The 8834-nt window shown below is 46.3% G+C and overlaps 1 non-coding gene across 1 annotated transcript; it reads left to right on the forward strand.

Annotated features, from left to right (window-relative positions):
- Positions 1 to 862: 862 nt before the first annotated feature.
- On the forward strand, positions 863 to 1007 carry LOC132514168 (small Cajal body-specific RNA 20). The gene has a single exon (XR_009538659.1). It is a non-coding gene; the product is annotated as a small Cajal body-specific RNA 20 (non-coding RNA).
- Positions 1008 to 8834: the final 7827 nt, after the last annotated feature.

Below are 8834 nucleotides of genomic sequence, written 5' to 3' on the forward strand. Positions count from 1 at the left end.
AGAGACCACTACGTAAACCCAGGAGAAGCAAGCCACCAAAACTTCAGTTTCTCTTTTCCTCTGAGCTTGCTTTGCCTGCTTGAGAAAGCAGAGGCCTGCGCCTCCCAAGCCCTGGCCAGACCTGACTGTGAGCCCAGCCCGTGGCCTTAGGCCGCCAGCACTGCTTTCCAGACCCCACCACCAGCTCTGCAGCCCGTGTCCATCACTGCCCTCACACACGCTCTCTGCAGCAAAGCTAGTGAACCCGTCCTGATTCTTCTGTTTCTCTCTTTCTTTCTTTTCTTCTTCTTTCCCCCCACAAATACTCCTTGGATTTAACTTAGGCTTTTCTATAGTCTCAAATAATCACTCCTGATCCTTTGACTCACAAACTAGTCATCACTGGAAGAGCATATGTATTTCACCTTACCACAGGTAAGAATCCTGCCTGAACTAAGAGTCATCCTCCACTGCCAACAAATTCCACACACCCCATCTCTTCGTAACAGTACCACGAAAAGGAAGAAAAGCCTCAGGTGTCAGAAATTCCTCAAGAGACTATTCACGAATGCATTCGGTAGTCTCAAAACTTTGAACGTGTGAGGAATCCTCACGGCGTACGTTCCACTCTGTGTAACTCTTGCCTAACTTCCACCTTTCTCAGGTCGGTGGAACTTTGTTTGAAATTGTTGTTTTAGTTTGTTTTGTTCTTTAGACATATGTCAAAGGTTGCAACTCGCCCTCCCACCTGCACTATAATGCAAAACCTACTATGTTAGCAACGCTTTCAGGCTGGCATAGCAAAGAATTCCAGAAAATGAGGATTTAGGGCTGCCACTCTCTCCACTACTTTACCAAACACTTAGAAACTCCAGCAGGAGAGGGCCTCTCTCCCATGGGGCTGTGTGTGTCGCGGGGAGGGGACCTCTTCTCCTCAGCCCTTGGGCTGGAAGCGCAGATCAGCCCTGGGGGATCCCTGTCGGGGCTGCCATGAGCTGGGCACCCTTGTTTTCCTACCTCAGACGTTTGTAGTTGCTGGGAGCCCCTACTTGGTCTACACCAGGCTGGGCCTTACGTGGCAGCACTGGGCACGGGGCCTCTGGCTTTCTTTCCCAGGACACTGCCAGGCTCTCATGGGCTGATCCTGGCCTAGGCTGTCCCCAGGCAAGGACGTATGCACCCCCAACAAGTGACCACCTACTGTACAGACACCCGCCAGTGAGGGGGCCTCTCACCTCCTGCCCTCCTAGACGCACCTGCTTGTTCCCAGCGGATGTCACCTGGAACGGGGTCCAGGCACGGAGGCTGTTGTACAAGGGCTTCTGAGGCCACCTCAGTTGGGGGGAAGCTCACCGTTTTCCCTGCCTGGACTGACCTGGGCGCCAGCCAGGCCGCTCCAGCCCTCAGCCCCCAGCTGTGTCTCCTGCACAGGGTCCCGTGCAGGATTGTGAGGCGGGGGTGGCGAGGAAGAGCCCTGAGTGGGTGCTGGAGAAGAAGGGCACCCCGGGCGTCAGGGCAAGGAAGCCAGACCTGCCCCTCAGCACACTGGCAGCAGCTCAAGCCCTGCCCTAGGCAGCGAGCTGCCTCCAGTGGGACAGCTCGGGGACCCAAAGCCTATGAGCTGTGCCACCCAGCCCGGGCCCTCGCCTCTGGAAAGTGTTCGACATCCAAGTGCCTCCTTCATCCGCTGACAAAATGGTGTTTTACAAAAGTTCTAAAAGATTCTAAAGTCCTAAAAGTATTTTCTTCGCTAACCAAAGTTCTGAGAGCATCTTATTTTGTTCTGAAAGCAAGAAACCACTCTCTGTGGAAAAGATAACAAAAGAACAGCTGCGGGAGGAGCAGACTTGGACTCTACGCTCTCCCCTCCGCATCAGCGTCAGCGTAACGAAACATACATCAGTTGCTCGTCTGTTGTGTTCTGAGTGTGAATTATCCCCTCACTCCGATGCCTAAGTATTCATATATTCACTCCTTATGCAAAGCATTTATGCCTGGTTTTAAATAATTTAATATAGTTGGGCTCCTCGGTGCATTAATTTGAATAATTGCCACTTCAGACTTAACCTCAGTGTGACTCCACACAGAAGTGGTACCTAAAGGACGCCAGTGTTAGAAGGAATTGAACGTGTGTGTGTAGAATTCAGAGACATATAATATATAAGTTTATATAGGTAGAGTCTAAACAAAGAGATATATAGATATATGTATACATATATACACACACACATATATGTATATATATACACACACATATATATATCTGTTTGTATATATATGTATACACCTTTGTGTAAACTATACCTATATACATATATTTGATTATGGATCTCTATCCATCTACTCAAGCACATATGAAGTCAATTCCTCAAGAATAGGTTCTTACGGGACTAAAGACGCAGACCTGCTAGAGAATGGACTTGAGGATACGGGGAGGGGGAAGGGTAAGCTGGGACAAAGTGAGAGAGTGGCATGGACATATACACACTACCAAATGTAAAATAGATAGCTAGTGCGAAGCAGCTGCATAGCACAGGGAGATCAGCTCGGTGCTTTGTGACCGCCTGGAGGGGTGGGGTAGGGAGGGTGGGAGGGAGGGAGATGCGAGAGGGAGGAGATATGGGGATATATGTATATGTATAACTGATTCGCTTCGTCATAAAGCAGAAACTAACACACCATTGTAAAGCAATTATACTCCAATAAAAACGTTAAAAAAAAGTGTACAAGGCAAAAAAAAAAAAAAAAGAATAGGTCCTTAAAAGGTGTACAAACATTTTAAGTTCATTGTCTGTATGCCTTCTTCATATTCATTTGCATCAACATTTATGTAATTGCTGCCCAGGGCCTGGGAAACCAGGCTACAAAGGCTTTTCCCCTGCACGCCATCAGCTATTGAGCTAAGTGGTGGGTATAGTTACTGTCTGTGAAGTTTTGGTGTCCTAGAAATTAAACCTTTGAGTGCCAAGATAATCTAGCATGAATTCAAATTACACAAAGAGCAGGACTCTGCACACTATCTACAGTATGTGGAATATAGTACTTGTAAAAGAAATTATAGGATAAGAAACTGAAAAGGTAGTTTCCATTATCACCCTTGCATGTTAGACAAGGTTATAGTTCAGTTTAATTTGTTTTAGTTTTGCTTTCTTCATCATCTCCATGTAAATTACAATGATAATCTGTTACTTTTGTTCTTGAGTGTTTCTTTGGGGAAGGCAAATAAGAACTCCCACGCACACCTGAGTCATCTTTCAGTCCACTTCTTCAAGTATGCTTCCAGATTTGTATTGAAAGTAACATCTACCTTCTTTGAACTCCCATATTATTGCTTTGTTACTCACCTGTGGCATTTGTCTTGTTCCAGAATATATGTGACTTTAACTCATGTATTTTCTTTCTCTCCATGACTTGCTTATGTCTTTCTTTGGCCCTCATTTATAGTACATGGACAATGAATTAAAAAATTATACACACACACAGACACATACACACACTAATGATAGGGAGGAAAAGGATGATAACTATGAAGAAGGAGAGAGAAACAGGAGAGAAGAGCCTTTGCAATTCAGACTTCCAGGGCAGCTCCACACACAGTGCTTCAGACACAGAGGAGAGCACGTTGCTGATCTGTTTCTCCACCCCCATGGAAGGCCACCAGCTAAGTGCTAGAGCCTTTCTGGGAAGATCTTTGCTGCCTCAGAGTCTGTCGCTCAGGGCTGCCAGATGGGCTGGGAGGAAAATAAGAGAATGGAGCCAACACTGGACAAGCTCAGCTAGTAAAAGTCCCCAGGCTCAGTGGCCTTAGTCAAGGCCATCCACCCTTCTTCTATATTCACTTTCAACCAATCAACAAGTCCTTACTGAATGCCTGCTACGTACACAGCACTGCTCTGGGGTACTGCATGGGGAATGCTAAGAAGTGTGTCAAGTGCCAGATTACACCGGAACTGAGAAGTCACAAAATACACATACGTATACATACATATTACAGTCGCCCATGGACACACACACACACACACCATTCATGCTTCCATACATTTAAGACTGACTCGCAGTGCAAGCAATGTGTGATAGGGATCCAATGAACTGGTCCCATTTCAAGAGCAGTAAGAGCTCAGAAGATGACGGTACTGTGGCTTCCTCCAAGAGATGGGGATTGAGCTAGAACTTGAAAAATCTGAAAGTTGACAGGAATCAGCACATTGCATTTCTTTTACCATCGAGTAGACTAAAAGCAAATAGCTTGGGCTTCCCTGGTGGCACGGTGGTTAAGAATCTGCCTGCCAGTGCAGGGGTCACGGGTTCAAGCCCTGGTCCAGGAAGATCCCACATGCCGCGGAGAAAATAAGCCCCTGCGCCACAACGACTGAGCCTGCGCTCTAGAGCCGGCGAGGCACAAGTACTGAGCCCGCGTGCCACAACTGCTGATGCCTGAGCGCCTAGAGCCCATGCTCCGCAACAAGAGAAGCCACCGCAATGAGAAGCCCGCGCACTGCAACGAAAGGTAGCCCCTGCTCGCCACAACTAGACAAAGCCCGCACGAAGCAACGAAGACCCAATGCAGCCAAAAAAAGAAAGAAAGAAAGAAAGAAAGAAAGAACTAAAAAAGCAAATAGCTTTTCCCAGTCCTAGCAAGGCTCAAGAATGTCACGTAAGGTTTCCCTCTGAAGGATGCCCGCAGAGAATGTGGCTGCAGGGAGCAGCCCTTGAGGCTTGAGCCCAGGCTGCCTAAGGTGAAGACATCCTTAGCGAGACGCCTGGTTCATGCTTCACCACATGGAGCCACGAACAGCGGTGGTTCTACAAGCTTGCTGCTCATAATGGCCTAATATCTCTGGCAGAATTTAAAGGAAAATCGTGCAATTTTACCCTTAATGCCTGGTTACAGCAAAGGGATGCACTGTCCCAGTGTCTGGACTGGGATTTAGTCTGCAAATGATTTGGAACAAACCCAAAGGGTCCATGCTGTCCTGAGATAGGGCAGTGAATGCAAACACTGAATCACTTTTATTGCCACATACAACCACCAGCAGTAGTATATATCCAGGGCTGTCTTTAATTTCCTGCTCCGCTTTCTAAGGCTGGGATTAGATATGCAAATGCCCACCCCCTCAAGTTTTCCTTTTATTTTATCAGCGTAGACACAGAAAAACTTATATCCTAAAGAAACCAACTGTAAGAAGTCATTTTTGAGGCAATCAGGGAATTCAGAATACAAGCGACTGGGTGATGGCGCCAAGGGATTATTATTACCATTCAGGCGCCTGGATGGCACTCTGGTTATGTAGGAAAAAAGACTGTATTTTTTAGAAAGTGCAGAGACACATAAAGATACAGGGATGAAAACACAAGTTGCCTTGAGTTTCTTTTAAATCAGCACAGCAAGAAGAGGAGAGTGAGTGGGGAGGGGAGGAAGAGAGAAGGACAGAAAGAAGGAAGGGAGGGAAGAAGGGAGGGAGGGAAGCAGGGAGGGAGGGAGCAAGGAAAGAAGATAGATGAAACAGTTTGGTAAGATCGTGATAAATGCTGAAGCTGGGTGATGGTTTTTATGGGAGTCCCTTCCAGTACTCTTGCCATTGTTCTGTATATTTGAATATTTTCATGATAAAACGTGTTTTTCAAAAGAAATGAGTAAAACCCCTATCACAAGTAACAATTACAATGCAACTAGAGATTATCATCCTAAGTGAAGTAAGTCAGAGAGACAAATACCATATGATATCACTCATATGTGGAATCTAAAATATGACACAAATGAACTTATCTATCAAACAGAAACAGAATCAGGGACATACACAATAGACTGGTGGGACTTCCCTGGTGGCACAGTGGTTGAGAATCTGCCTGCCAATGCAGGGGACACGGGTTTGACCCCTGGTCCAGGAAGATCCCACATGCCCTGAAGCAACTAAGCCCGTGCACCACAACGACCGAGCCTGCGCTCTAGAGCCCGCGTGCCACAACTACTGAAGCCCGCATGCCTAGAGCCCATGCTCCGCAACAAGAAAATCCACCGCAGTGACAAGCCCGTGCACCACAACCAAGAGTAGCCCCGCTCGCGGCAACTGGAGAAAGCCCGTGCGCAGCAACGAAAACCCAACTCAGCCAAAAATAAATAAAATTAAACATTAAAAAAAAAAGACCGGTGGTTGCCAAGGGGGAAGGTGGGGTGGGACAGGGATGGATTGGGAGTTTGGGATTAGCAGATGCAAGCTAGTATATATAAAATGGATAAACAACAAGGTCCTACTGTATAGCACAGGGAACTATATTCAATATCCTATGATAAACCATAATGGAAAAGAATGTGTATATATATATATATATATATATATATATATGTATAACTGAGTCACTCTGCTGTACAGCAGTAATCAACAAAGCATTATAATTCAACTATACTTCAATAAAAATAAACCATTACATAAATCACCCCTTATGTTTATACACAATTAAAGTTAATGGAGTATCTTTCCATACTTCATTCTGACTTCATAAGAATTCCGTGAGATGATTATCTTTATTTTAGAAAATAGTAGTAGTAAGAGTAATAGTTGTTTATAGTTCGGGAAACTAAGGCTCAGGGACACTAAGGCTTGTCAGTGTCGTGTAGTGAGAATTCAGGGCCAAAGCTCTTGCTATGAGCAGGAAAGTAGAAGTGCCCTAAAACCAGATGCATATGCTGCAACTCCAGAGACTGCTTCCGTTACTCAATTCCTTGGTCTTTCCGATTATTATCATTAGTTATTATTTATTCTTCTTATTATTTTGGGTGGGAGGGGGTGGTTAGGGGCATTGTGTCCCACTTTTTCTGATGAAAAGTGCACACACTATTCTAATGCCACCATACACACGAAACTTTACATTCAAATTCAAGGGGACTCCCAATCCCGCTGACAGCCAGCTGTGGCCTCCAAGTAAGCCCTCCGGATCTGTACCTTGTTCCGCAGGCCCAGTAACTGCAATGAACTGAACCAAGAGCCAGCCTAGAGATTCCCTTCCTATAAACACATCCTAAAACACTGCTTTCATTAAGGCACTCCCCCGGCACAAAACTCTTACAGTTTTCCATGATCCCAAATGCAGACATTCTAACTCCTTCCATAAATTGGACCCCAACCTAACTTTTAAACTTTAGTTCCCACCCAGTACAGAGTTGTCTCCAGGCTCCCCCTCCAGCTCCCTCTCAAGGTCAGCACCTCATATGCATTCATTCTCCTGGCCATCCTGTTTGGGTTGGTGTTCCCTAAGCCAAGCTTTACACTTGATCACTCCTGGGGCTGCTCATACTACCTCCCTGAACTGAAGTTCCATGCACGGCCTGCTTAGCATTTACCAAAATTTGACTCACTCTGTGAGGTGTAAGGGAAACCCCACCACCCTGCAAAAAAAGCCAAATCTGCTTCTACCACGGGCTGCTAAGAACAAAGTCTCTTCAACGGTTTGAATCCTGGCCCTCTTCCACTGACCTATGTAACCTTAGGGAAGTCACTGGACCTCTCCGAGCCTCCATTTCTTCCCTTAGGAACTAAAGAGAGTGATGGCCCCCTCCTCAGGGGACGGCTATAAGATCGATTAGCCAGGCCCTGGTGCACAGTGAGTACCCACATGGTGTCACCAGCCTGAGCACGCACAGCTCTGTGCCACTCCACAGACTCTCATATCCACTCAGGGGCAGGGGCGACACTCCGTGTCCAGCATCCTCAGTCACAGTGCAGGCCCCTGTGCAGAATGACCGCAGTCAGTCCCGACCCCTTAACTCTAGCATCAGCTAAAGTTATCTGAGCCCTCACCATGGGCCTTATTTGTATTCCTTCATGTAAATTTCACAACACAGTACAGCAGGTACCATCATGATCCCCATCCTACAGATGTGGCACCTGAAGCACAGAGAGGTCAGCTAATTTAGCTCTGGCCACACAGCAAGTTAGTGGCGGTGGGGCTGGGCACTCTGTCTCCAGAATTTTCAGCTTCTTTCTCTCACATGGGCTGATCTCTCTCCCCAGACTGTGAGAACCCGTGGCACAATAGCTGCGTCTGGAATCATGACACTCTCCACACTGCCTGAGGCAGGGCCTTGTAAACAGAGCAGCCAACAGAGGATTCCTGACTGAAGCACGTATAGGGACACAAAAACATGGTAGCGACATATTCACAAGAAAACTTTCTGTCCTCATTGCCAACTGCCAGAGAATAGCCATCATCTTTCTTCTCTCATGGACCTTTGTGAATAAATAAACCACAAGATTGATGAAAATTGGAAATGTGAGACAGCATGGTATGGCCGTTGGTAACACTGTGTTTTCACCATCTCAGTTAATCCTCACGATAACCTGGTGAGGTAGTTACTATTGCTAGCCTCATTTTACAGATGTGGAAACCACGATTAAGTGAGAATAAGCAACCTAACAGTTTAGCCAGCTAGCAAGCGTTGAGCAAAGCCAGGATTTAGATGCCAGCAATCTGGCTCCAGGGCCCCTGCTCCCATAAATCCGCTACATTGACTACGATTCATGGCTGTTACTGCTTAGGATGAAGCTCCGTTCAGTATTTAAGGTTTTCAAAGTGTGAAGTCAAGTAAAACTTTTAAATAAATACGACCATGACTGATGCCAAGGTAGGGCAACATTTGTCAAGGGTCACATGGGTGACTAAAGTTGAGAAAACACAAATTCACTGTGGAAATCTGAGATGTGGAAGGACACACCTCCTGAGCTGTCACAGACCTCCTAGCTTGTCTCATGCAAATCATGATAAAAACCCTCATAGGTCTCGCATGTGATAACTGATACGGAGCCAAAATTGTGTACAGGGTATCCAGCCAAGAGAGGGACAGGCCTGCCGAACTCACC

Source organism: Lagenorhynchus albirostris, chromosome X (assembly GCF_949774975.1).
Source record: "Lagenorhynchus albirostris chromosome X, mLagAlb1.1, whole genome shotgun sequence".
Classification (NCBI taxonomy): Eukaryota; Metazoa; Chordata; class Mammalia; order Artiodactyla; family Delphinidae; genus Lagenorhynchus; species Lagenorhynchus albirostris.